This window comes from Phyllobates terribilis, unplaced genomic scaffold (genome assembly GCF_046119375.1).
Source record: "Phyllobates terribilis strain yellow unplaced genomic scaffold, ASM4611937v1 Scaffold_11__3_contigs__length_659146591, whole genome shotgun sequence".
NCBI classification, from domain to species: domain Eukaryota; kingdom Metazoa; phylum Chordata; class Amphibia; order Anura; family Dendrobatidae; genus Phyllobates; species Phyllobates terribilis.
In genome coordinates, this window is record NW_027362771.1 from 609,451,216 (window position 1) to 609,479,200 (window position 27,985).

Genomic DNA, 27,985 nt, shown 5'->3' on the forward strand with positions numbered 1-27,985 from the left:
TCTCCATAAATGCTTTCCATTCTTCCTTCTTTTTGGGATTGTTACTGATTGTGCAGTGAGAATTTAATTTAGCAAAATCTCCCATCCTTCCTGGACATTTCTTTCCTTTAGAACATTCTACCTTTCCTTCCATTTTACTGAGTCCATTAAAAACTGCCTTTCTACCGTCCAATCTTAAAATCTCAGTTTTCGCAGGTTTTCCACCTTTTGTAGTTCAAAAGTATAGGATAGAATTACCGCTGTCTCCTAAATTCTGAATCCCCTTTACTTCCTCAACTGTTTCCTAATTTTTGGTAAAAATTAGATCCAAATAAATAATGGCAGTGGTGGGATTTGAACCCACGCCTCCAGAGAGACTGGAGCCTTAATCCAGCGCCTTAGACCGCTCGGCCACGCTACCTCATATAGATGTTCAAACTTATTTAAATCAGAAATTTGCTAATGATATAAATTGCAGGAAACATTGTATAACTAATTAGACAAAAATACAAATGTTATTATGCATGAGCAATGCAGTTATCAGGGATTTGTTTGTACATTGACTCTGAGGCACCATTTTACAAAACATATGACTTGTATCCAGATATTTAACTAATCTTTCCTCTGTTGGCTCATCCACTAATTTTTAGATATCACTGAATTAGGTGGTATAGATTACTTGCTATGATCTCCCATATACAGGACCCCCAAACATGAAGGATTCCTACACCCCTGCCTGTACGTAACAGTTAATCAGAAGCAGCAGCAAGGAAGACATTATACAGCAGAGCAGAGCAGTGTAGCTATGAATTCATCACAAAGGTGACTTACTGGAAAGCAGCAGAAGCAGCATGGCTCTGTTTATGTTTGCTAATCACTCTGCTCATCCTGTATTGATAATCCTAAAAAGGCAGCAGGTTTATGAGCTAGCAGTTAGACTTCTTTTGACCAAGATTGAATTTGGCAAATTTTGAGAATGGTTGATCATTGATTGAACTGACATGGATGTAACATAGATGGTAAATTATGTAGTTAATTCTTATGCCTAAAGCCAACATGACTATTCATATGCCGTATTCATACGTATGACTTGCTCACATGTTCCTTTTCTTCTACAGCACAGTGAAGATCACTTGATGTTACATTTGCTTTCTTAGAGAACACAGAAGCAAAACAGGAATTTAAAAGTTCAGTCTTCTCAACATCATTATTGACCACTTTACCCTTTTCATCCTTTAAAAATCCTATAGCATCTTTGGCTTTTCTTTAACTTTGACTTACTTCCAAAATCCTTTCGTATTGCTTTTGGTCTCTCTTGCAAACCTCAATTCATTACTGGCTTTAGCTCTTCTAACGCTAGCCCACCTTTCCCTGCAGACAGCATTATATTCTTCTTTAGATATGAACCCTTCTTTTCACTTGATATTCATTTCTCTGTTCCTTTTTAGCAAGCTTTTAAGTTCAGTATTCAGCCATCCTGGTCTCCAAAAATGCTTTCCATTCTTCCTTCTTTTCGGGATTGTTACTGATTGTGCAGTGAGAATTTAATTTATCAAAACCTCCCATCCTTCCTGGACATTTCTTTCCTTTAGAACATTCTACCTTTCCTTCCATTTTACTGAGTCCATTAAAAACTGCTTTCTACAGTCCAATCTTAAAATCTCAGTTTTCGCAGGTTTTCCACCTTTTGTAGTTCAAAAGTATAGGATAGAATTACCGCTGTCTCCTAAATTCTCAATCCCCTTTACTTCCTCAACTGTTTCCTAATTTTTGGTAAAAATTAGATCCAAATAAATAATGGCAGCGGTGGGATTTGAACCCACGCCTCCAGAGAGACTGGAGCCTTAATCCAGCGCCTTAGACCGCTCGGCCACGCTACCTCATATAGATGTTCAAACTTATTTAAATCAGAAATTTGCTAATGATATAAGTTGCGGGAAACATTGTATAACTAACTAGACAAAAATACAAATGTTATTATGCATGAGCAATGCAGTTATCAGGGATTTGTTTGTACATTGACTCTGGGGCACCATTTTACAAAACATATGACTTGTATCCAGATATTTAACTAATCTTTCCTCTGTTGGCTCATCCACTAATTTTTAGATATCACTGAATTAGGTGGTATAGATTACTTGCTATGATCTCCCATATACAGGACCCCCAAACATGAAGGATTCCTACACCCCTGCCTGTACGTAACAGATAATCAGAAGCAGCAGCAAGGAAGACATTATACAGCAGAGCAGAGCAGTGTAGCTATGAATTCATCACAAGGGTGACTTACTGGAAAGCAGCAGAAGCAGCATGGCTCTGTTTATGTTTGCTAATCACTCTGCTCATCCTGTATTGATAATCCTAAAAAGGCAGCAGGTTTATGAGCTAGCAGTTAGACTTCTTTTGACCAAGATTGATTTTGGCAAATTTTGAGAATGGTTGATCATTGATTGAACTGACATGGATGTAACATAGATGGTAAATTATGTAGTTAATTCTTATGCCTAAAGCCAACATGACTATTCATATGCCGTATTCATACGTATGACTTGCTCACATGTTCCTTTTCTTCTACAGCACAGTGAAGATCACTTGATGTTACCTTTGCTTTCTTAGAGAACACAGAAGCAAAACAGGAATTTAAAAGTTCAGTCTTCTCAACATCATTATTGACCACTTTACCCTTTTCATCCTTTAAAAATCCTATAGAATCTTTGGCTTTTCTTTAACTTTTGACTTACTTCCAAAATCCTTTCGTATTGCTTTTGGTCTCTCTTGCAAACCTCAATTCATTACTGGCTTTAGCTTTTCTAACGCTAGCCCACCTTTCCCTGCAGACAGCATTATATTCTTCTTTAGATATGAACCCTTCTTTTCACTTGATATTCATTTCTTTGTTCCTTTTTAGCAAGCTTTTAAGTTCAGTATTCAGCCATCCTGGTCTCCATAAATGCTTTCCATTCTTCCTTCTTTTCGGGATTGTTACTGATTGTGCAGTGAGAATTTAATTTATCAAAACCTCCCATCCTTCCTGGACATTTCTTTCCTTTAGAACATTCTACCTTTCCTTCCATTTTACTGAGTCCATTAAAAACTGCTTTCTACAGTCCAATCTTAAAATCTCAGTTTTCGCAGGTTTTCCACCTTTTGTAGTTCAAAAGTATAGGATAGAATTACCGCTGTCTCCTAAATTCTCAATCCCCTTTACTTCCTCAACTGTTTCCTAATTTTTGGTAAAAATTAGATCCAAATAAATAATGGCAGCGGTGGGATTTGAACCCACGCCTCCAGAGAGACTGGAGCCTTAATCCAGCGCCTTAGACCGCTCGGCCACGCTACCTCATATAGATGTTCAAACTTATTTAAATCAGAAATTTGCTAATGATATAAGTTGCGGGAAACATTGTATAACTAACTAGACAAAAATACAAATGTTATTATGCATGAGCAATGCAGTTATCAGGGATTTGTTTGTACATTGACTCTGGGGCACCATTTTACAAAACATATGACTTGTATCCAGATATTTAACTAATCTTTCCTCTGTTGGCTCATCCACTAATTTTTAGATATCACTGAATTAGGTGGTATAGATTACTTGCTATGATCTCCCATATACAGGACCCTCAAACATGAAGGATTCCTACACCCCTGCCTGTACGTAACAGATAATCAGAAGCAGCAAGGAAGACATTATACAGCAGTGCAGAACAGTGTAGCTATGAATTTATCTCTAGGGTGACTTACTGGAAAGTAGCAGAAGCAGCATGGCTCTGTTTATGTTTGCTAATCACTCTACTCATCCTGTATTGATAATCCTAAAAAGACAGCAGGGATATGAGCTAGCAGTTAGACTTCTTTTGACCAAGATTGATTTTGGCAAATTTTGAGAATGGTTGATCATTGATTGAACTGACATGGATGTAGCATAGATGGTAAATTATGTAGTTAATTCTGATGCCTAAAGCCAACATGACTATTCATATGCCGTATTCATACGTATGACTTGCTCACATGTTCCTTTTCTTCTACAGCACAGTGAAGATCACTTGATGTTACATTTGCTTTCTTAGAGAACACAGAAGCAAAACAGGAATTTAAAAGTTCAGTCTTCTCAACATCATTATTGACCACTTTACCCTTTTCATCCTTTAAAAATCCTATAGCATCTTTGGCTTTTCTTTAACTTTTGACTTACTTCCAAAATCCTTTCTTATTGCTTTTGGTCTCTCTTGCAAGCCTCACTTCATTACTGGCTTTAGCTCTTCTAATGAAAGCCCACCTTTCCCTGCAGACAGCATTATATTCTTCTTTAGATATGAACCCTTCTTTTCATTTGATATTCATTTCTTTGTTCCTTTTTAGCAAGCTTTTAAGTTCAGTATTCAGCCATCCTGGTCTCCATAAATACTTTCCATTCTTCCTTCTTTTCGGGATTGTTACTGATTGTGCAGTGAGAATTTAATTTAGCAAAATCTCCCATCCTTCCTGGACATTTCTTTCCTTTAGAACATTCTACCTTTCCTTCATTTTTACTGAGTCCATTAAAAACTGCCTTTCTACAGTCCAATCTTAAAATCTCAGTTTTCGCAGGTTTTCCACCTTTTGTAGTTCAAAAGTATAGGACAGAATTACCGCTGTCTCCTAAATTATCAATCCCCTTTACGTCCTCAACTGTTTCCTAATTTTTGGTAAAAATTAGATCCAAATAAATAAAGGCAGCGGTGGGATTTGAACCCACGCCTCCAGAGAGACTGGAGCCTTAATCCAGCGCCTTAGACCACTCGGCCACGCTACCTCATACGGATGTTCAAACTTATTTAAATCAGATATTTGCTAATGATATAAGTGGCAGAAAACATTGTATATCTAATTAGACAAAAATACAAATGTTATTATGTATGAGCAACGTAATTATCAGGGATTTGTTTGTACATTGACTCTGGGGCACCATTTTGCAAAACATATGACTTCTATCCAGATATTTAACTAATCTTTCCTCTGTTGGCTCAACCGCTAATTTTTAGATATCACTGAATTAGGTGGTATAGATTACTTGCTATGATCTCCCACATACAGGACACTCAAACTTGAAGGATTCCTACACCCCTGCCTGTACGTAACAGATAATCAGAAGCAGCAGCAAGGAAGACATTATACAGCAGTGCAGAGCAGTGTAGCTATGAATCCATGACTAGGGTGACTTACTGGAAAGCAGCAGAAGCAGCATGGCTCTGTTTATGTTTGCTAATCACTCTGCTCATCCTGTATTGATAATCCTAAAAATGCAGCAGGGATATGAGCTAGCAGTTAGACTTCTTTTGACCAAGATTGATTTTGGCAAATTTTGAGAATGGTTGATCATTGATTGAACTGACATGGATGTAACACAGATGGTAAATTATGTAGTTAATTCTGATGCCTAAAGCCAACATGACTATTCATATGCCGTATTCAAACGTATGACTTGCTCACATGTTCCTTTTCTTCTACAGCACAGTGAAGATCACTTGATGTTACATTTGCTTTCTTAGAGAACACAGAAGCAAAACAGGAATTTAAAAGTTCAGTCTTCTCAACATCATTATTGACCACTTTACCCTTTTCATCCTTTAAAAATCCTATAGCATCTTTGGCTTTTCTTTAACTTTTGACTTACTTCCAAAATCCTTTCTTATTGCTTTTGGTCTCTCTTGCAAGCCTCAATTCATTACTGGCTTTAGCTCTTCTAACGCTAGCCCAGCTTTCCCTGCAGACAGCATTATATTCTTCTTTAGATATGAACCCTTTTTTCACTTGATATTCATTTCTTTGTTCCTTTTTAGCAAGCTTTTAAGTTCAGTATTCAGCCATCCTGGTCTCCATAAATGCTTTCCATTCTTCCTTCTTTTCGGGATTGTTACTGATTGTGCAGTGAGAATTTAATTTAGCAAAATCTCCCATCCTTCCTGGACATTTCTTTCCTTTAGAACATTCTACCTTTCCTTCCTTTTTACTGAGTCCATTAAAAACTGCCTTTCTACAGTCCAATCTTAAAATCTCAGTTTTCGCAGGTTTTCCACCTTTTGTAGTTCAAAAGTATAGGATACAATTACCGCTGTCTCCTAAATTCTCAATCCCCTTTTCTTCCTCAACTGTTTATTAATTTTTGGTAAAAATTAGATCCAAATAAATAATGGCAGCGGTGGGATTTGAACCCACGCCTCCAGAGAAACTGGAGCCTTAATCCAGCGCCTTAGACCGCTCGGCCACGCTACCTCATACGGATGTTCAAACTTATTTAAATCAGATATTTGCTAATGATATAAGTGGCAGAAAACATTGCATATCTAATTAGACAAAAATACAAATGTTATTATGCATGAGCAACGTAATTATTAGGGATTTGTTTGTACATTGACTCTGGGGCACCATTTTGCAAAACATATGACTTGTATCCAGACATTTAACTAATATTTCCTCTGTTGGCTCAATTGCTAATTTTTAGATATCACTGAATTAGGTGGTATAGATTACTTGCTATGATCTCCCACATACAGGACACTCAAAAATGAAGGATTCCTACACCCCTGCCTGTAGGTAACAGATAATCAGAAGCAGCAGCAAGGAAGACATTATACAGCAGTGCAGAGCAGTGTAGCAATGAGTTCGTCACTAGGGTGACTTACTGGAAAGCAGCAGAAGCAGCATGGCTCTGTTTATGTTTGCTAATCACTCTGCTCATCCTGTATTGATAATCCTAAAAAGGCAGCAGGGATATGAGCTAGCAGTTAGACTTCATTTGACCAAGTTTGATTTTGGCAAATTTTGAGAATCGTTGATCATTGATTGAACTGACATCGATGTAACATAGATGGTAAATTATGTAATTAATTCTGATGCCTAAAGCCAACATGACTATTCATATGCTGTATTCTTATGTATGACTTGCTCACATGTTCCTTTTCTTCTACAGCACAGTGAAGATCACTTGATGTTACATTTGCTTTCTTAGAGAACACAGAAGCAAAACAGGAATTTAAAAGTTCAGTCTTCTCAACATCATTATTGACCACTTTACCCTTTTCGTCCTTTAAAAATCCTATAGCATCTTTGGCTTTTCTTTAACTTTTGACTTACTTCCAAAATCCTTTCTTATTGCTTTTGGTCTCTCTTGCAAGCCTCACTTCATTACTGGCTTTAGCTCTTCTAACGCTAGCCCACCTTTCCCTGCAGACAGCATTATATTCTTCTTTAGATATGAACCCTTCTTTTCATTTGATATTCATTTCTTTGTTCCTTTTTAGCAAGCTTTTAAGTTCAGTATTCAGCCATCCTTGTCTCCATAAATGCTTTCCATTCTTCCTTCTTTTCGGGATTGTTACTGATTGTGCAGTGAGAATTTAATTTAGCAAAATACCCATCCTTCCTGGACATTTCTTTCCTTTAGAACATCCTATTTTTCCTTCCTTTTTACTGAGTCCATTAAAAACTGCCTTTCTACAGTCCAATCTTAAAATCTCAGTTTTCGCAAGATTTCCACCTTTTGTAGTTCAAAAGTATAGGATAAAATTACTGCTGCCTCCTAAATTCTCAACCCCCTATACTTCTTCAACTGATTCCTAATTTTTGGTAAAAATTAGATCCAAATAAATAATGGCAGCGGTGGGATTTGAACCCACGCCTCCAGAGAGACTGGAGCCTTAATCTAGCGCCTTAGACCGCTCGGCCACGCTACCTCAAACAGATGTTCAAACTTATTTAAATCAGAAATTTACTAATGATATAAGTTGCGGAAAACATTGTATAACTAATTAGACAAAAATACAAATGTTATTATGCATGAGCAACGCAATTATCAGGGATTTGTTTGTACATTGACTCTGGGGCACCATTTTGCAAAACATATGACTTGTATCCAGATATTTAACTAATCTTTCCTCTGTTGCCTCAACCGCTAATTTTTAGATATCACTGAATTAGGTGGTATAGATTTCTTGCTATGATCTCCCACATACAGGACACTCAAACATGAAGGATTCCTACACCGCTGCCTGTACGTAACAAATAATCAGAAGCAGCAGCAAGGAAGACATTATACAGCAGTGCAGAGCAGTGTAGCTATGAGTTCATCACTAGGGTGACTTACTGGAAAGCAGCAGAAGCAGCATGGCTCTGTTTATGTTTGCTAATCACTCTGCTCATCCTGTATTGATAATCCTAAAAAGGCAGCAGGGATATGAGCTAGCAGTTAGACTTCATTTGACCAAGATTGATTTTGGCAAATTTTGAGAATCGTTGATAACTGATTGAACTGACATCGTTGTAACATAGATGGTAAATTATGTAATTAATTCTGATGCCTAAAGCCAACATGACTATTCATATGCCGTATTCTTATGTATGACTTGCTCACATGTTCATTTTCTTCTACAGCACAGTGAAGATCACTTGATGTTACATTTGCTTTCTTAGAGAACACAGAAGCAAAATAGGAATTTAAAAGTTCAGTTTTCTCAACATCATTATTGACCACTTTACCCTTTTCATCCTTTAAAAATCCTATAGCATCTTTGGCTTTTCTTTAACTTTTGACTTACTTCCAAAAACCTTTCTTATTGCCTTTGGTCTCTCTTGCAAGCCTCACTTCATTACTGGCTTTAGCTCTTCTAATGCTAGCACAGCTTTCCCTGCAGACAGCATTATATTCTTTAGATATGAACCCTTCTTTTCATTTGATATTCATTTCTTTGTTCCTTTTTAGCAAGCTTTTCATTTCAGTATTTAGCCATCCTGGTCTCCATAAATGCTTTCCATTCTTCCTTCTTTTCGGGATTGTTACTGATTGTGCAGTGAGAATTTAATTTAGCAAAATCTCCCATCCTTCCTGGACATTTCTTTCCTTTATAACATTCTACCTTTCCTTCCTTTTTACTGAGTCCATTAAAAACTGCCTTTCTACAGTCCAATCTTAAAATCTTAGTTTTCACAGGTTTTCCACTTTTGTAGTTCAAAAGTATAGGATAGAATTAACGCTGCCTCCTAAATTCTCAATCCCCTTTACTTTCTCAACTGTTTTCTAATTTTTGGTAAAAATTATATCCAAATAAATAATGGCTGCAATGGGATTTGAACCCACGCCTCCAGAGAGACTGGAGCCTTACTCCAGCACCTTAGACCACTCGGCCACGCTACCTCATACGGATGTTCAAACTTATTTAAATCAGAAATTTGCTAATGATATAAGTGGCAGAAAACATTGTATATCTAATTAGACAAAAATACAAATGTTATTATGCATGAGCAACGTAGTTATCAGGGATTTGTTTTTACATTGACTCTGGGGCACCATTTTGCAAAACATATGACTTGTCTCCAGATATTTAACTAATCTTTCCTCTGTTGGCTCATCCGCTAATTTTTAGATATCACTGAATTAGCTGGTATAGATTACTTGCTATGATCTCCCACATACAGGACACTCAAACATGAAGGATTCCTACACCCCTGCCTGTACATAACAGATAATCAGAAGCAGCAGCAAGTAAGACATTATACAGCAGTGCAGAGCAGTGTAGCTATGAGTTCATCACTAGGGTGACTTACTGGAAAGCAGCAGAAGCAGCATGGCTCTGTTTATGTTTGTAATCACTGTGCTCATCCTGTATTGATAATCCTAAAAAGGCAGCAGGGATATGAGCTAGCAGTTAGACCTCATTTGACCAAGATTGATTTTGGCAAATTTTGAGAATGGTTGATCATTGATTGAACTGACATGGATGTAACATAGATGGTAAATTATGTAATTAATTCTGATGCCTAAAGCTAACATGAACACTCATATGCAGTATTCATACGTATGACTTTTTCACATGTTCCTTTTCTTCTACAGCACAGTGAAGATCACTTGATGTTACATTTGCTTTCTTAGAGAACAGAGAAGCCAAATAGGAATTTAAAAGTTCAGTCTTCTCAACATCATTATTGACCACATTACCCTTTTCATCTTTTAAAAATCCTATAGCATCTTTGGCTTTTCTTTAACTTTTGACTTACTTCCAAAATCCTTTCTTATTGTTTTTGGTCTCTCTTGCAAGCCTCAATTCATTACGGGCTTTAGCTCTTCTAACGCTAGCCCAGCTTTCCCTGCAGACAGCATTATATTCTTCTTTAGATATGAACCCTTCTTCCCATTTGATACTCATTTCTTTGTTCCTTTTAATCAAGCTTTTAAGTTCAGTCTTCAGCCTTCCTGGTCTCAATAAATGCTTTCCATTCTTCCTTCTTTTCGGGATTGTTACTGATTGTGCAGTGAGAATTAAATTTAGCAAAATCTCCCATCTTTCCTGGACATTTCTTTCCTTTAGAACATCCTACCTTTCCTTACTTTTTACTGAGTCCATTAAAAACTGTCTTTCTACAGTCCAATCTTAAAATCTCAGTTTTTGCAGGTTTTCCTCCTTTTGTAGTTCAAAATTATAGGATAGCATGATCGCTGCCTCCTAAGTTCTCAATCCCCTTTACTTCCTCAACCGTTTCCTAATTTTTGGTAAAAATTTGATCTAAATAAATAATGGCAGCGGTGGGATTTGAACCCACGCCTCCAGAGAGACTGGAGTCTAAATCCAGCGCCTTAGACCGCTCGGCCACGCTTCCTCTTACATATGTTTTAACTTATTTATATCAGAAGTTTGCTTTTGATGTAAGTGGCAGAAAATATTTTATATCCAATATGACAAAAAGACAAATGTTATTATGCAACAGCAACGTAATTATCAGGGAATTGTTTGTACATTGAGTTTGGGGCACCATTTTACAAAACATATGACTTGTATCCAGATATTTAACTAATCTTTCCTCTGTTGGCTCATCCGCTAATTTTTAGATATCACTGAATTAGGTGGTATAGATTATTTGCTATGATAACCCACATACAGGACACTCAAACATGAAGGATTCCTACACCCCTGCCTGTACGTAACAGATAATCAGAAGCAGCAGCAAGGAAGACATTATACAGCAGTGCAGAGCAGTGTAGCTATGAATCCATCACTTGGGTGACTTACTGGAAAGCAGCAGAAGCAGCATGGCTCTGTTTATGTTTGCTAATCACTCTACTCATCCTGTATTGATAATCCTAAAAGGCAGCAGGGATATGAGCTAGCAGTTAGACTTCTTTTGAGCAAGATTGACTTTGGCAAATTTTGAGAATGGTTGATCATTGATTGAACTGACATGGATGTAACATAGATGGTAAATTATGTAATTAATTCTGATGCCTAAAGCCAACATGACTATTCACATGCTGTATTCATACGTATGACTTGCTCACATGTTCGTTTTCTTTTACAGCACAGTGAAGATCACTTGATGTTACATTTACTTTCTTAGAGAACACAGAAGCCAAATAGGAAATTAAAAGTTCAGTCTTCTCAACATCATTATTGACCACTTTACCCTTTTCATCTTTTAAAAATCCTAAAGCATCTTTGGCTTTTCTTTAACTTTTGACTTACTTCCAAAATCCTTTCTTATTGCTTTTGGTCTCTCTTGCAAGCCTCAATTCATTACTGGCTTTAGCTCTTCTAATGCTAGCCCAGCTTTCCCTGCAGACAGCATTATATTCTTCTTTCCATTTGATATTCATTTCTTTGTTCCTTTTTAGCAAGCTTTTAAGTTCAGTATTCAGCCATCCTGGTCTCCATAAATGCTTTCCATTCTTCCTTCTTTTCGGGATTGTTACTGATTGTGCTGTGAGAATTTAATTTAGCAAAATCTCCCATCCTTCCTGGACAATACTTTCCTTTAGAACATCCTACCTTTCCTTCCTTTTTACCGAGTCCATTAAAAACTGCCTTTCTACAGTCCAATCTTAAAATCTCAGTTTTCGCAGGTTTTCCTCCTTTTGTAGTTCAAAAGTATAGGATAGAATTACCGCTGCCTCCTAAAATCTCTATCCCCTTTACTTCCTCAACTGTTTCCTAATTTTTGGTAAAAATTAGATCCAAATAAATAATGGCAATGGTGGGATTTGAACCCACGCCTCCAGAGAGACTGGAGCCTTAATCCAGCGCCTTAGACCGCTCGGCCACGCTACCTTATACGGATGTTTAAACTTATTTAAATCAGATATTTGCTAATGATATAAGTGGCAGAAAACATTGTATATCTAATTAGACAAAAATACAAATGTTATTATGCATGAGCAACGTAATTATTAGGGATTTGTTTGTACATTGACTCTGGGGCACCATTTTGCAAAACATATGACTTGTATCCAGATATTTAACTAATCTTTCCTCTGTTGGCTCAATTGCTAATTTTTAGATATCACTGAATTAGGTGGTATAGATTACTTGCTATGATCTACCACATACAGGACACTCAAACATGAAGGATTCCTACACCCCTGCCTGTACGTAACAGATAATCAGAAGCAGCAGCAAGGAAGACATTATACAGCAGTGCAGAGTAGTGTAGCTATGAATCCATCACTTGGGTGACTTACTGGAAAGCAGCAGAAGCAGCATGGCTCTGTTTATGTTTGCTAATCACTCTGCTCATCCTGTATTGATAATCCTAAAAAGGCAGCAGGGATATGAGCTAGCAGTTAGACTTCATTTGACCAAGATTGATATTGGCAAATTTTGAGAATCGTTGATCATTGATTGAACTGACATCGATGTAACATAGATGGTAAATTATGTAATTAATTCTGATGCCTAAAGCCAACATGACTATTCATATGCTGTATTCATACGTATGACTTGCTCACATGTTCCTTTTCTTCTACAGCACAGTGAAGATCACTTGATGTTACATTTGCTTTCTTAGAGAACACAGAAGCAAAACAGGAATTTAAAAGTTCAATCTTCTCAACATCATTATTGACCACTTTACCCTTTTCATCCTTTAAAAATCCTATAGCATCTTTGGCTTTTCTTTAACTTTTGACTTACTTCCAAAATCCTTTCTTATTGCTTTTTGTCTCTCTTGCAAGCCTCACTTCATTACTGGCTTTAACTCTTCTAACGCTAGCCCACCTTTCCCAGCAGACAGCATTATATTCTTCTTTAGATATGAACACTTCTTTTCATTTGATATTCATTTCTTTGTTCCTTTTTAGCAGGCTTTTAAGTTCAGTATTCAGCCATCCTGGTCTCCATAAATGCTTTCCATTCTTCCTTCTTTTTGGGATTGTTACTGATTGTGCAGTGAGAATTTAATTTAGCAAAATCTCCCATCCTTCCTGGACATTTCTTTCCTTAAGAACATCCTACTTTTCCTTCCTTTTTACTGAGTCCATTAAAAACTGCCTTTCTACAGTCCAATCTTAAAATCTCAGTTTTCGCAGGTTTTCCACCTTTTGTAGTTCAAAAGTATAGGATAAAATTACCGCTGCCTCCTAAATTCTCAACCCCTTATACTTCCTCAACTGTTTCCTAATTTTTGGTAAAAATTAGATCCAAATAAATAATGGCAGCGGTGGGATTTGAACCCACGCCTCCAGAGAGACTGGAGCCTAATCCAGCGCCTTAGACCGCTCAGCCACGCTACCTCATACAGATGTTCAAACTTATTTAAATCAGAAATTTGCTAATGATTAGTGTTGAGCCACCCCCGTAGTGTTCGAGTTCGGTTCGGTTCGTCGAACACCCGTGTGTTCGCCGAACTGTTCGTCGAACTGTTCGTCGAACACCTTCGAACACCGTTAAAACCAATGGCAGGCAAACAAAAACACATAGAAACACATAGAAAACACCTTCAAAGGTGTCCAAAAGCTGACAAACTGCTCAGAAGACACAACTAACACATGGAAAACTGACAAGTACATATAGTCATGCGAAAATAAAAGAGGTGGAGGAGTAAAAGGAGGGGGAGACACAGATATAGGCATTTCATGCCCTTCTAAAATCCAAAAAGTGAGAAGCCGACACGGCCAGTCCGCTCCTGCCCGTGCCACCTCCGTGTCGCCGGGTTTGTGCGAGAGCCGCGGTGAACCCTGTTGGCCAGCCCCCCTCTCCCAATACTGGTGCCTGTCCGCTGGTGGGTCGAGCGAGCCCCCCTGTGGTGGAGGCAGCACTAAGCTTTTTAATTTAAATTGTCTCTCTAATTTGAATGAATACACTTTAAATCCATTTACAAGGATTTATTGGAGGGCAAGTCTCATGCCAGCAGCCGCGTAATTCCAGCTCCAGTAGCGTCCACTAAAGCTGCTGCAATTAAAAAGCTTTTATAAGGATCGAGCTCGGCTGTCCACCGCAAGGCATCCTACTGCCAGTCCCAGCCCCTATGCCTTGGGGTGCCTCCTGATGCTCTTCACTGAGTATCCCATGGTCCCGAAGCATTTCCTTTGAAAAAATTAAGTGTCTAAACTACAGGTGGTGTAGCTTGCTTAACAGCCGGGATAATCCGCTGACTAGCAGACACTGCTACTAGGCACAAAGTATTTCCTGGGCTAGATGCAGTTAAAAATTTGTAATTAGATACTCTCGTTGGATGCTGAGAAAGCATTCCATAGAGTCTCCTGGCACGCCATATATGATTCTCTTAAAAAGCTTGGGGTAGGGGTCTAGGGGACCCTTTTATAGCCAAAATCACGGCCCTGTATCGCAATACGTCACCTAGGCTGAAGATAAATGGAACTGTAGCACCCTGAGGGCTCGGTTGCTACAGACGTATTGCACCTCACCCAGAGGTGTGATATCTCACTCTCAGGTAAGGATGGAGTGTGGATCAGGACCCGACACCTGCATGCATTACACCACATTGCCGTGGGGCAGGGCGACCAATATGCCCCTGAGATGGGCACGACAGTCCCTGTCCCTGGCTGGAGTGGGGGGAGAGAACACTGAGGAAGGGGAACCCTGTAGTGCAGGAGCAGGGAGGAAGCAGTTCCTGGGTGCATTGAGAAGGGAGTATAAAAGGTGGGCACCATCTTAGTACAGTGCAGAGAAGTCTGAGCAGAAGTGGCAGGGAGCAGGGGCCCTGCATGAGCTCTGCTCCGGAGGCGGGCCTAGTAACAGAGGCCCAGGCCTGGAAGAGGGAGAAGGAAGGAAGAGGAGCGGAGAAGGCTCCAGGAACGAGGAATGAAGGGATCCCAGGGGTGCGGACGGGCGAGTCGCCACCGCACGCCCGAATCCACCTGCGTGGAGGGGTCAGGCCAAAGGGGGAGACCGGTCCCCGAAACTAGTGGAGGCAGGAAACGACCCTCAGATAGAAACCGGAGGCTCTGACATTTTATGTGGCGCAGCCCCTCGCTACACCCGCTAGGAAGGCACCACATAGGGTCAGGGAAACTGGCGCCAAGTTTACCAAGAGGAGGCCCGAGGCAGCCGGACAGAAGTGTTGGTAAGAAAGGCCAGACAAAGGACACACAAAGGGGGTCCTGTGAAGTGCTCCAAAGTTATCTGGGAGTTGTCTGAGCCCCTCACCTGGTGAGTACAGTACGACGTGGGCAGCCGTCACCTGCAGACGTGGTCTGGATAATAAGAACTGTGAGTAAAGGCCCTGGACTGCATCACTGACTCCGTGTCGTTACTGCTGCTGCCCTGCACCATCACCCCCATCCTCCGCATACACTGCCCTGAGGCTATACTCCTCCCGTGGGGAGTTATGCTACGCTCTGCTGCACCCACAACACCAGCCTCAGCGGTCTGCCCTGTAGCGGCGGTTCACTCTGACCGCAATCCACGGGTGGCGCAGTCGGACATTTAAACATCAAAACCACATGAATAGTTCCGCCACTGGTTTGACCGCCCTGAGCCACGGAACCGGGTCGCCGCCACGAAGACTACAACCACCAGCATCCACCAAAAAGGGTCCGGCTCCGGGTGTCCCAAGGCCCAGGGGGTGCGTCAGAACATTTTCATCACCTTTCACAATCACCAATGGGACAAGGCAGGGATGTCCTCTGTCCCCTCTCTTATACATCCTAGTGACGGAGCACCTGCTCTCATCAATTCGCCATAACCCCAATATTAGGTGGATTGAGGTGGGAGGCACCGAGTACAAGTGCTCTCTATTTGCTGATGATGTCCTAGTATATATCACTCAATCACATATATCCATCCATGCTGTTATGGCTGAAATAGATCACTTTGTTACATGGTAAAATTTTAAAATCAATGCAGCGAAGTCTGAGGCCCTCGATGTCTCCCTCCCCAAATCCATATAGGATTCCATCCAGTCCAACTTTCCCTTTGCCTGGCCCTCACAGGGTATCAAATACTTAGGAATTCCTATTCATAGAGACCTCTCCCATCTATGTTATCTTAATTTTGGGCCCTTTATTGAACAATTCCATACAGACCACGGTTGGCAAGTTAGAACTGTAAGATTCACTACGTGAACCGCTGGTGTTTTGTGGAAAAGCACATGTACACCGCGTTCCAAATTATTATGCAAAAAGTGTTTAGGAGTGATAAGGGAAGAATTTGTTTGTTTGTCAGTTAAACTCATTGATGGTGATGTGTGTCAGGGCTCTTTATATCACTGTAAGCAATTGCAGACACCTGTGCTAATTAGTTTGGCAGGTGTGTCCAATGAAAGGCAAGACTACTTAAGAAGGCTCTCTCACATTATTAAGCAGTGTAACGGGTCTGGGAGGCGGAACCTCTGAGCTACTATACAAGGGGGCGGCCCTTGTAAGGGAGCGGGTGGCAGTCTCTGGGTGAACGGACAGGGAGTTACGGCAAGTGATCAGGGCAGTCTCTGGGTAAGGGGTAGGTACGACCTGTGATGGCAGAACCTCCGGGTAGGCTAGCAGGCAGATGGTAGACGTGTGCTCCCAGGTGAGCAAGCGAGAGTCTCTGGAATAGCAGGTGGTCACGGCACGTGACGGCGGAACCTCCGGGCTGGCAGGCAGGTAGGTAACGGAGAAGCGCTCCCAGGTGAGCGGGCAAGAGTCTCTGGAATAGCTGGTGGTCACCGCACGTGACAACGGGACCTCCGGGCTGGCAAGCAGGCAGGTAGCTGATATGCGCTCCCAGGTGAGCGGGCAGGCTGGTCCTTTAGACAGACTGACAGGAGTAGAAGGCAGACCGTCGGACCTCAGACTGGCAGACAGGTAACAAGTATTCAGGCAGGAATCAGGCAGGTAACTGGCAAGTAACTAGCAGGAAACTGGCAGGAAACTGGCAGGTAACTGGCAACGGGACCTGAGGGCTGAAGCACAGGTGAGACACAGGTGCAAACAACATTTCTCGGGCACCTCCATTTTGGAGGAGGTGCCTTATATATGATGAAGTCCTCCGGCCATTGGCCGGGGACTCCTTAGGACGGCGCGCGCGGCCCCTCTAAGAGGAGGGGAGCGCGCGCGCGCGCGCCCTAAGCACAGGGGCCGGGAAGGAGCGCGCGCTGAGAGCAGAGCGGGAGGAGGACGCCGGGAAGGAGCGCGCGCTGACAGCAGAGCGGGGAGAGGACGCCGGGCACGGAGCAGAGCGGTGAGGGGAGCAGCGTCCCTGCCTAGCAGAGGGCAGGGACGCCAGCGCTACAGTACCCCCCCCTTTAGGCCCCCCCTTTTTTAGGCCAGACAGAAATTTAGCTAGGATGAGAGGGGCATGGATGTTCTCCCGGGGCTCCCACATTCTCTCCTCAGGACCAAACCCCTTCCAATCTACCAGAAAAAAGGTCTTTCCTCTTACCCTTTTGGTGGCAAGAATGTTCTCTACCTCAAACTCGTCCTCAGCAGAAACCGGAGCAGGAGGCGTACCTGTAGACTTGGAAAAAGAGTTAAGCACCACAGGTTTGAGGAGAGACACATGGAAGGAGTTAGGGATCCGTAAGTTGGCCGGGAGTTTCAATTTATAGGCCACCGGGTTGATCTGACTGATGACCTCCAGTGGGCCGATGAACCGAGGCCCTAACTTATAGGAAGGGATCTTGAGCCGGACATATTTGGACGAGAGCCAGACTTTATCCCCAGGGCGAAATTGAGGAGGGTCCAGACGTTTTTTGTCAGCGTGTCTTTTCATACGCTCGGATGACAGAAGGAGTGCGGACCGGGTACTCTCCCATATGGAGGAAAATTTGTTAACAAGAGATTCCGCAGCCGGATTGTCCGCCGAGGTGGAGACGGGAAACGGGATCCGAGGATGCTGACCGTAGACTACAAAAAACGGGGATTTGTAGGAAGACTCGCTCTCGTGATTGTTGTACGAGAATTCGGCCCATGGCAGGAGATCCACCCAGTCAGAATGGTGGGCATTAACGAAGTGCCGAAGGTAACTGGTCAGGTTCTGATTGATCCGCTCCACTTGACCATTAGACTGTGGGTGGTAAGCGGAGGAGAAGTCCAGGGTGACGTCCAGCAATTTACAAGTGGCTCTCCAGAAACGGGAAGTGAACTGTACCCCACGATCCGATACGATGTGACGGGGCAGGCCATGAAGACGGAAGATGTGGCGGAAAAAGTCTTTAGCCAGCTCGGGTGCAGACGGAAGACCTGGCAGTGGAATGAAGTGAGCCATCTTGGAGAAGCGGTCAGCGACCACCCAAATGACCGTACAACCGGCAGAGACGGGCAGATCAGTAATGAAGTCCATCGCTATATGCTGCCAGGGGGCAGCAGGTACTGGCAGAGGTAGGAGGCGGCCGGCCGGCAGGTGTCTCGGAACTTTGTTGCGGGCGCAGGACACACAGGCAGAAACAAAGTCTATTACATCCTTGTGCAGGTTAGGCCACCAGTAGTGCTGGGTAATAAGCTGGAGGGTCTTTTTCTGACCGGCGTGGCCAGCTAGTTTAGACGAATGACCCCAGTGTAGGATCTTCTCCCGATCAGGTACTGGTACGAACGTCTTACCAGGAGGAAGACGATTTAGACTCACGGGAGCCACCTGCATTACTCTGGCGGGATCGATGATATGTTTCGGATCCTCCTCGAGATCAGACACCAGAAAGGACCGAGACAAGGCGTCCGCCTTGACGTTTTTGTCAGCCGGGCGAAAATGAAGGACAAAATCAAAACGAGCAAAAAACAAGGACCACCGGGCTTGGCGCGGGTTAAGTCTCTGGGCATGCTGGAGGTAAGCCAAGTTCTTGTGGTCAGTGTAAATTATTACCGGGTGAAGAGCCCCCTCGAGCAGGTAACGCCACTCCTCCAATGCCAGTTTGATGGCCAATAACTCTCGGTCTCCTATGGAATAGTTGCGCTCAGAGGAGGAGAAGAGTTTAGAGAAGAAGCCACAAGTTACCATCCTCCCGGAAGAAGATTTTTGAGTAAGTACCGCTCCGGCTCCAGAGGAGGAGGCGTCAACTTCCAGGAAGAACTGCTTGTTGCCATCTGGGCGATGCAGCACCGGGGCGGAAGAGAAGGCCTGTTTAAGGGAAAGAAAGGCCTCCTCTGCTTCGGGTGGCCACTCTTTGGGATTAGTACCTTTACGGGTGAGCGCAGAAATTGGGGCCGTCCGGGAAGAGAAGTGTGGTATGAAGAGGCGGTAGTAGTTGGCGAAGCCCAGGAATCGCTGAATGGCCTTCAACCCCTCCGGTCGGGGCCATTTCTCGATGGCAGACAGTTTCTCAGGATCCATTTGTAGGCCGGTCTGAGAGATAATGTAGCCCAGAAACGGAAGCGAGGTCTGCTCAAAGAGGCACTTCTCAAATTTAGCGTAGAGATGGTTCTGCCTTAGCCTGAGCAGGACCTGACGAACGTCCCTCCAGTGAGTCTGGAGATCCGGAGAGAAGACCAAGATGTCGTCCAGGTACACCACTACGCAGGAGTAGAGAAGGTCCCGGAAGATGTCATTGACCAACTCTTGAAAGACGGCAGGAGCGTTACAGAGACCAAAGGGCATTACCAGGTATTCATAGTGGCCGTCCCGGGTGTTGAATGCCGTCTTCCATTCATCCCCCTGACGAATACGAACCAGGTTGTACGCCCCACGAAGGTCCAGTTTGGTGAAGATCCTAGCCCCCCTCAGACGATCAAATAATTCTGGAATGAGCGGAAGGGGGTACTTATTCTTCACCGTGATCAGGTTTAGGCCTCTATAGTCTATACAGGGACGGAGAGAGCCGTCCTTCTTTTTGACGAAAAAGAAGCCTGCTCCCGCCGGGGAGGTAGATTTCCAGATGAATCCTCTGGCCAGATTCTCCTCAATATATTCGGACATTGACCGGGTCTCAGCAGCGGATAAAGGATAGATACGCCCACGGGGAGGAGTAGTACCGGGTAGCAGATCGATGGGACAGTCGTATGGTCTATGTGGTGGTAATGTCTCTGCCTCCTTTTTATTAAAGACATCTGCATAAGACCAATAAGGAATCGGAAGTCCAGGTAGATTAGCTGGGGTAGGAGAGGGACGGACGGGATGGACGGGAACCAGGCAGGTTTTATGACAGTCTTGTCCCCAGCGAAGGACCTCTCCGGTTTGCCAGTCTAACACGGGTGCATGTCTCTGGAGCCAGGGCAGACCTAGCAAGAGGGCGTGAGAGAGTCCAGGCAGAACATGAAAGGAGATACTTTCAGAATGCAGCATTCCCACCTGCAGGGTAATGGATTCGGTGATGAGTTGAATGGGGCGAGGTAAGAGGCCCCCATCCACGGCAGCGACAGACAAGGGTACAGCCAGAGGTTTGGTGGGGATGCGGTATTTCTCAACCAGGGACTGTGAAATAAGGTTCCTGGCTGCTCCAGAGTCAAGTTGGGCTAGTTCGAAATAACGGTTCTCCCCGTAGATGATCGAAACAGACAACAGCAGGGATGGAGAGGATTTATTCTTGTCTAGGTGGACCTCTCTGAGCGAACCTAGACACAGGCGTTTCCCGACCTCTCCGGGCAGGCACGGATCCGGTGCTCCTTACTGCCACAGTAGAAGCAGCTCCCCTCAGCACGGCGTGAGTCCTGACGGGTTTTGACCATCTTGGTCTGGTCGACCTGCATAGGCTCAGGAGAGTGTACCTGGGGAGAGATGGAGGGAATGACGGGTTTCTGGAAAGTAGGAGCTAAACGTGGAATCCTTCTCTCACGGGTGACCTCTTTGGCACGCTCCTGGAACCGTAGGTCAATCCGGGTGGCAAGGGTTATTAGATCATCGAGAGAGGTAGGAATGTCCCGACCAGCAAGTTCATCTTTAATACGACCTGACAGACCCTCCCAGAAGACGGATACCAGAGCGTCGTTATCCCAGGCCAGCTCCGAGGCAAGGGTGCGGAACCGTATGGCATATTGGCCCACGGTGAGACCCTCCTGACGGAGGCGTAGCAGAGAGGATGCGGATGAGGTCTTCCGTCCGGGTTCGTCGAAGACTTTCCGGAAAGCCGAGAGAAAAGCAGGCAAGTTGGACACCAGGGGGTCTCCTCTCTCCCATAGAGGATTTAGCCAGGCCAGGGCCTCCCCGGTGAGATGGGACATGATAAAGGCAATTTTGGCCCGGTCGGAATTAAACTGATGGGACAAAAGTTCAAAGTGCAGGGTGCACTGATTTATGAAGCCCCGAGCCTGGACGGAGTCGCCTCCGAAGCGAGGAGGTGCAGACAGCCGGGGACCGGGATAGGTTACCATGGTATTAGTGGGTAGCGGAGCTGCCGGGTTGCGAGTCATGGTACTGGCAGTGGCTGCAGGTGGTGCAGTCAGAGTGTCCAGGCGAGTATTGACATTCCGCAGGTGACCCAGGATGGACTCCTGTTGGGACCTTTGACGGGACAGTTCATGACACAGGTCCGTGAGCGAGGGAGCTTGGGTGCCACCGGGTTCCATGGCCCGAGCAAACTGTAACGGGTCCGGGAGGCGGAACCTCTGAGCTACTATACAAGGGGGCGGCCCTTGTAAGGGAGCGGGTGGCAGTCTCTGGGTGAACGGACAGGGAGTTACGGCAAGTGATCAGGGCAGTCTCTGGGTAAGGGGTAGGTACGACCTGTGATGGCAGAACCTCCGGGTAGGCTAGCAGGCAGATGGTAGACGTGTGCTCCCAGGTGAGCAAGCGAGAGTCTCTGGAATAGCAGGTGGTCACGGCACGTGACGGCGGAACCTCCGGGCTGGCAGGCAGGTAGGTAACGGAGAAGCGCTCCCAGGTGAGCGGGCAAGAGTCTCTGGAATAGCTGGTGGTCACCGCACGTGACAACGGGACCTCCGGGCTGGCAAGCAGGCAGGTAGCTGATATGCGCTCCCAGGTGAGCGGGCAGGCTGGTCCTTTAGACAGACTGACAGGAGTAGAAGGCAGACCGTCGGACCTCAGACTGGCAGACAGGTAACAAGTATTCAGGCAGGAATCAGGCAGGTAACTGGCAGGTAACTAGCAGGAAACTGGCAGGAACCTGGCAGGTAACTGGCAACGGGACCTGAGGGCTGAAGCACAGGTGAGACACAGGTGCAAACAACATTGCTCGGGCACCTCCATTTTGGAGGAGGTGCCTTATATATGATGAAGTCCTCCGGCCATTGGCCGGGGACTCCTTAGGACGGCGCGCGCGGCCCCTTTAAGAGGAGGGGAGCGCGCGCCCGCGCGCCCTAAGCACAGGGGCCGGGAAGGAGCGCGCGCTGAGAGCAGAGCGGGAGGAGGACGCCGGGAAGGAGCGCACGCTGACAGCAGAGCGGGGAGAGGACGCCGGGCACGGAGCAGAGCGGTGAGGGGAGCAGCGTCCCTGCCTAGCAGAGGGCAGGGACGCCAGCGCTACAAGCAGCCTACATTTTCTGCCAAAATGGGAAAGAAAAAGCATGTGTCGGCTGCTGAGAAGCAACAAATTGTGGAGTGTTTAGGTCAAGGCATGACTACAATCAACATTGTGCTATGATCAGGATGAAGTGTCTTGGCAATCAAGAAGTATGTAGCTGATTCACAGTACACACGTGTGCGTGCTGATAAGGGCAAATTGAGGACTCTTTCCTACAGGCAATTACGTCAGGTTGAAAGAGCAGCGGCAAAAAAGCCTTGTCATAGCAGCAGACAAGTTTTTGAAGCTGCTTGTGCCTCCAACGTCCCCCGAACAACAAGATGCAGGGTCCTTCAGAGGTTTGCAGCTGTGCATACGCCATCCTGTCGACCTCCTCTATCCACTTCACACAAGCAGAAACGGCTCCAGTGGGCCAAACATTACATGAAGACTGATTTCAAAACTGTTTTGTTCACGGATGAGTGCCGTGCAGCGCTCGATGGTCCAGATGGATGGAGTGGAGGATGGCTGGTTGATGGACACCCCACGCAAACACGGCTACAGCGCCAACAAGGAGGAGGTGGAGTAATGTTTTGGGCTGGAATCATGGGGAGAGAGATTGTCGGCCCCTTTAGGATCCCTGAAGGCGCTAAAGATGAACTCCATAATGTATGTGGATTTTCTCAAACAGCACTTCCTGCCATGGTTCAAGAAGAAGAACCGTGTATTTCACAGCAAGATCATTTTTCTGCATGATAATGCACCATCTCATGCTGCACATAAAACATCTGCATCTCTGGCTGATATGGGCATAAAAGGGGACAAACTTATGGTGTGACCCCCATGCTCCCCTGACCTCTACCCCATTCCGAACCTTTGGAGCATCATTAAAAGGAGTGTCTATGATGGCGGGAGGCAGTTCACATCTAAGCAACAGCTCTGGGAGGGTATTCTGTCCTCATGCAAAACAATTGAAGCAGAACCATCCAAAACCTGACAAATTCAATGGACGAGAGAGTTCAGAAGCTCCTTTCGAACAAGGGGTCCTATGTGAAAATGTAACATCACCTAGAATAAAGTTTTGAGTTGAAAACTGTTTGATTTCAGTTTCTAACAACCTGCTAATGCTTATAATTTCAAAAATGACCATTTTTTTGGTCTTTATTAAAATGAAAAGGTTGATCGAAAAGTTTGGGGGATCTAAGAGTGTGGCAACCCAGTAGTCATGATTACTTCGAATTCTGACAATATGAGGGTCATGCTGCAAGTAGTGCAGCAAGAAGGCACTTATGTGTCTTGCGCATCTCGGAGCCCCAAAATTATTTTCCGGGCTAGATGCAGCTAAAAATTATTTTTAATTTTAAATCTGGTGGAGCTTATTATAGATGGCCTAATAGGATCAGTGCTGCACACTGCTACAAAGCCCAAATTATTTTCCAGTCAAGATACAGATAAACATGATTAGTAATTTGAAAGCTTAAAACGTTTGGTAGGGTGATTTTAACCAATCATCAAGCTTTTACTCTCCCCAGGATGACACAGGGGTAGAAAAGTCGTTTCGGATCCATGATTTGTTCATCTTTATGAACGTGAGTCTGTCTACATTATCAGTGGAGAGCCGCGTGCGCTTATCTGTCAGCACACCACCAGCAGCGCTGAACACACGTTCAGACAGAACGCTGGCTGCGGGGCATGACAAGATCTCCAAGGCGTAAGTGGCTAGCTCCGGCCATTTATCCAGATTGGAAGCCCAAAAAGAGCAAGGGTCCAGTGACACAGTCGTGGCTTCAATGTTTACTTGGAGATACTCCTGTACCATCGTCTCTAGGCGTTGACTATGTGTCAGACTTCTTGTCTCCTGTGGCCTTGCAAAGGATGGGCTAAAAAAGTGGTGAAATGATTCCGCAAAATTGATGTTACCAGCAGATACTGTGGTTCTGTTACGGTTTGAGTGCTGAACACTTGACGGTCCCACGGTTGGCAAGTTGGAACTGTGAGATTCACTACGTGCACCACTGGTATTTTGTGGAAAAGCACATGTAAGATTCTGCAACAGTCTCTGCTGATACTCCTGCATGCGTGCATCCCTTTCTATGGCAGGAATAATTTCTACAAATTTACTTTTGTTCCGGGGATCTAACAGTGTGGCAACCCAGTAGTCAGGATTATTTCTAATTCTCACAATTCGAGGGTCATGTTGCAGGTAGTGCAGCAAGAAGGCACTCATGTGTGTTGCGCATCCAGGAGCACCAAGTCCCTGTTGTGTTGGTGGCGAGGTAACAATCATGCTTCCTTCCTCTGTCCTCTCCCCCCAACCTCGCACAACAGAAATGTGATCAAGGTCTCCCTCATCTGATGAGTCTTCCATCAGTTCGTCCTCCACTTCTTCCTGGGCTCCTGCACCTTCCTCACTAGTTTGGCTGCTACCATGCGCCCTGGTAAAACCATCTCCCCCACCCTCACATGCCTGCCGCCTTGGTGCTGCCGACCTTCTGGACCTTGCAGATGTTAGCCCTTCCGCATACAACTCCTCCTTCTCTACTTCCTCCACCTCCTCTTGTGCCACCACCTGACTCCGAATTCTGTTTAACATGTGCTCCAGCATGTAAATCACTGGAATAGTCATGCTGATAATGGCATCGTCAGCACTAAACATCTTCGTCGCCATTTCAAAACAGTGCAGAAGGGTGCATAGGTCCCTGATCTGAGACCACTCCTCCAGCGTGATTTGCCCCACCTCTGAATCTCGTTGGCCCAGGCTATACATCAGAACGTATTGCACCAGGGCTTGTCGGTGCTGCCACAGTCGCTGCAACATGTGCAGAGTTGAATTCCACCGGTAGGCACATCGCATTTTAGCCGGTGAAGTGGCAGGCCCAACGACTTCTGTAGAGATGTAAGTCGCTGAGCTGCGGGATGCGAACGGCGGAAGTGATCACACAGCGACCGTGCCCTCTGCAGAAGGCCATCTAGTCTGGGATAGTGGGCTAAAAATTGCTGGACAACCAGGTTCAACACGTGAGCCATACAAGGCACGTGTGTGACATTGCCCCGGCGAACGGCCGCACCCAGGTTTGCAGCATTTTCGCACACGGCCTTCCCTGGTTTCAGGTCCAGTGGAGACAACCATTCATGAAATTGGTTCTCCAGAGCTGACCACAACTCCTCAGCTGTGTGACTCACATTTCCCAGACATTTCAATGTAAAAACCGCCTGATGACGTTGAGCCCTACTGCCAGCATAGTAAGGAGGTGTGCAGAATCCCTTCTGCGCAGTTAGAAAGCTTGAGGCATGACCAGACAGGCTTTGGGTGCAGGTGGAAGACCGAGAGGAGGTTGAGGAGGCAGAAGCAGTGGAGGAACTTTGACATAAAGAGGATTGACGCACAACTCGTGGGGACGGCAAGACTTGGACAGCAGCCCCTTGTCCTGCTGTCACCATAGTTACCCAGTGCCCAGTCAGCGACATGTAACGCCCCTGTCCATGCCTACTCGTCCAAGTGTCTGTGGTGAAATGCACCCTGTCACACACAGAGTTTCTCAAAGAAGCGGTGATGTTGTGTGCGACATGCTGGTGGAGCGCAGGCACACCTTTCTTTGAGAAGTAGTGCCGACTGGGCATCTGGTACTGGGGCACTGTAATGGACATAAGGTCTCGAAAATCCTCTGTGTCCACCAGGCGGAAAGGCAGCATTTCTGTAGCCAAGAGCTTTCAGATGGTGAAATTCAACCTCTTAGCTTTCTCATGGCTAGGAGGAAATGGTCTTTTACTTGTCCACATCTGAGGGACCGAGGGCTGGCTATTGTGCTTAGACGGGGTTGATAAGGGTGTCCCCGGCAAACTGCCGGTCTGTGAGGAAGATGCAGGCGGACATGTTAGGTTGCCTTCATCCAAAGGTGGTGCTATCGATGTCGGACAGCGCTCAACACCAGCTGGTGTTACCACCTCCAAAGAAAATGATGACCTGCCAATCACGCTGGCTGTTGCGGGTAAAGAGGTGGCAGGTCTGCGCCCCAAAACAGGTGTGACTGCTGTCCCCCCAGTCACAGAGGATGAAGAGGCCGCGGATGCACAAGATATGGCAGACGGTGGTTGGCCCGGCTGGCTAGGCCGCATTGTAGCACACTGAGCTTCCCACTGCAACTTATGCTTCATGTCCATGTGCCGGTTCATGCATGAAGTACTCAAACTATGTATTTTTTGGCCTCTACTTAGCTTTTGCTGACAAATGTTACAGATAACACGAGTTGGGTCATCTTTATCGATCTGAAAAAATGCCCAGGCTATGCAAGGCTTAGCACCCATGCGACCTGAAGAGCCACCAGGACTTGTGGTGAGAGGCAGAGTTGTGTTTGAGGATGCAGTTGTTGACGTGCTTCCAGTACTACGTCTCTGTCCAGGAAGGCGCAACCTGACCTCGTCGTCACTAGCATCTTCCTCCACCTCCTCTGCTGACCTCATCTCTTGGCTGACTGTGGGTTGACAGTAAGTGGGATCTCCGACCTCATCATCATCACCCTGTGCGTTATCACACCCGTCGTCCTCAGAGCCAACCTGTTCCTGCCCTGACAAAAAACTAAAGTTGTCGCTCCAATCAGGTATTTGAGTCTTATCATCGTCTTCCTCATTGTCTCCACCAACAGGAGTTACAGTTTGGGAATGAGGGTCTACATTATGGTCAGAACCTTCTGCGTCTGGTCCTGGATCCGACTCATAAAGATTCTGGGCATCAGTGCAGATCATTTCCTCGTCTGGATTCACAGAAGCGCTGGAGTCGACCTCTGATTCCCAGGCTATATTATGAGTAAACAGCTCTGCAGACTCAACCATCTGTTCTACCTCATACTCAGACGGGCAGCTGGAGATTTGGGAGCTGTGAGGAAGCAAGTGCGATTTGGGTGACACCTTTGAGGACTGAAGTATTTGTGATGTTGAAGTTGATGTGGAGGAGAGCCCACTTAAAGGAGCACTTGATATCCGTTGAAGCACCTGCTGTTTTTGTGCCTCATCTGGAATTTGTAGCGATTGGCGTGGCCGTAAGAAAGGGATCTTATCACATTGTGCGCTAAAAGAAGTAGACATTTTAGTTTGGCTGGAAGATGGTCTTTCTTCTGCAGATGTTACTGTTGCTTTAACACCTACCCCACGGACACAACCTTTTTTCCCCTTCCCAACACGCCTATTCCCCTTTCCACTAGCAGCAGGCCTTTTTCCACTCATTTTGGTGGTTAACTAATTCACAACTCTGGAGTTGTTTGCACAAAAAAACAATGGATGGTAACCGAGCAGAGCTGAGTGGCCAAACTGTGGTATTAGGCCAAAACTATTGGCTGGGTTAGATGCAGAAAAAAATTATTTTGAATTTTTAACCTGATGGAGGTCAGTATAGATGGACTAATACAACAAGTCCCACACACAGCTAGAAGCCCAAATAGTT

General features: G+C 44.9%; 9 non-coding genes across 9 annotated transcripts; all 9 read right to left on the minus strand.

Annotated features, from left to right (window-relative positions):
• Positions 1 to 318: 318 nt before the first annotated feature.
• TRNAL-AAG (transfer RNA leucine (anticodon AAG)) lies at positions 319 to 400 on the minus strand. Its single transcript has one exon. It is a non-coding gene; the product is annotated as a tRNA-Leu (tRNA).
• Positions 401 to 1,777: 1,377 nt separating this feature from the next.
• TRNAL-AAG (transfer RNA leucine (anticodon AAG)) lies at positions 1,778 to 1,859 on the minus strand. The gene has a single exon. It is a non-coding gene; the product is annotated as a tRNA-Leu (tRNA).
• A 1,378-nt stretch (positions 1,860 to 3,237) lies between these two features.
• TRNAL-AAG (transfer RNA leucine (anticodon AAG)) lies at positions 3,238 to 3,319 on the minus strand. Its single transcript has one exon. It is a non-coding gene; the product is annotated as a tRNA-Leu (tRNA).
• A 1,376-nt stretch (positions 3,320 to 4,695) lies between these two features.
• On the minus strand, positions 4,696 to 4,777 carry TRNAL-AAG (transfer RNA leucine (anticodon AAG)). The gene has a single exon. It is a non-coding gene; the product is annotated as a tRNA-Leu (tRNA).
• Positions 4,778 to 6,155: 1,378 nt separating this feature from the next.
• Positions 6,156 to 6,237, minus strand: TRNAL-AAG (transfer RNA leucine (anticodon AAG)). Its single transcript has one exon. It is a non-coding gene; the product is annotated as a tRNA-Leu (tRNA).
• Positions 6,238 to 7,615: 1,378 nt separating this feature from the next.
• Positions 7,616 to 7,697, minus strand: TRNAL-AAG (transfer RNA leucine (anticodon AAG)). The gene has a single exon. It is a non-coding gene; the product is annotated as a tRNA-Leu (tRNA).
• Positions 7,698 to 9,072: 1,375 nt separating this feature from the next.
• On the minus strand, positions 9,073 to 9,154 carry TRNAL-AAG (transfer RNA leucine (anticodon AAG)). The gene has a single exon. It is a non-coding gene; the product is annotated as a tRNA-Leu (tRNA).
• A 1,378-nt stretch (positions 9,155 to 10,532) lies between these two features.
• Positions 10,533 to 10,614, minus strand: TRNAL-UAG (transfer RNA leucine (anticodon UAG)). Its single transcript has one exon. It is a non-coding gene; the product is annotated as a tRNA-Leu (tRNA).
• A 1,360-nt stretch (positions 10,615 to 11,974) lies between these two features.
• On the minus strand, positions 11,975 to 12,056 carry TRNAL-AAG (transfer RNA leucine (anticodon AAG)). The gene has a single exon. It is a non-coding gene; the product is annotated as a tRNA-Leu (tRNA).
• Positions 12,057 to 27,985: the final 15,929 nt, after the last annotated feature.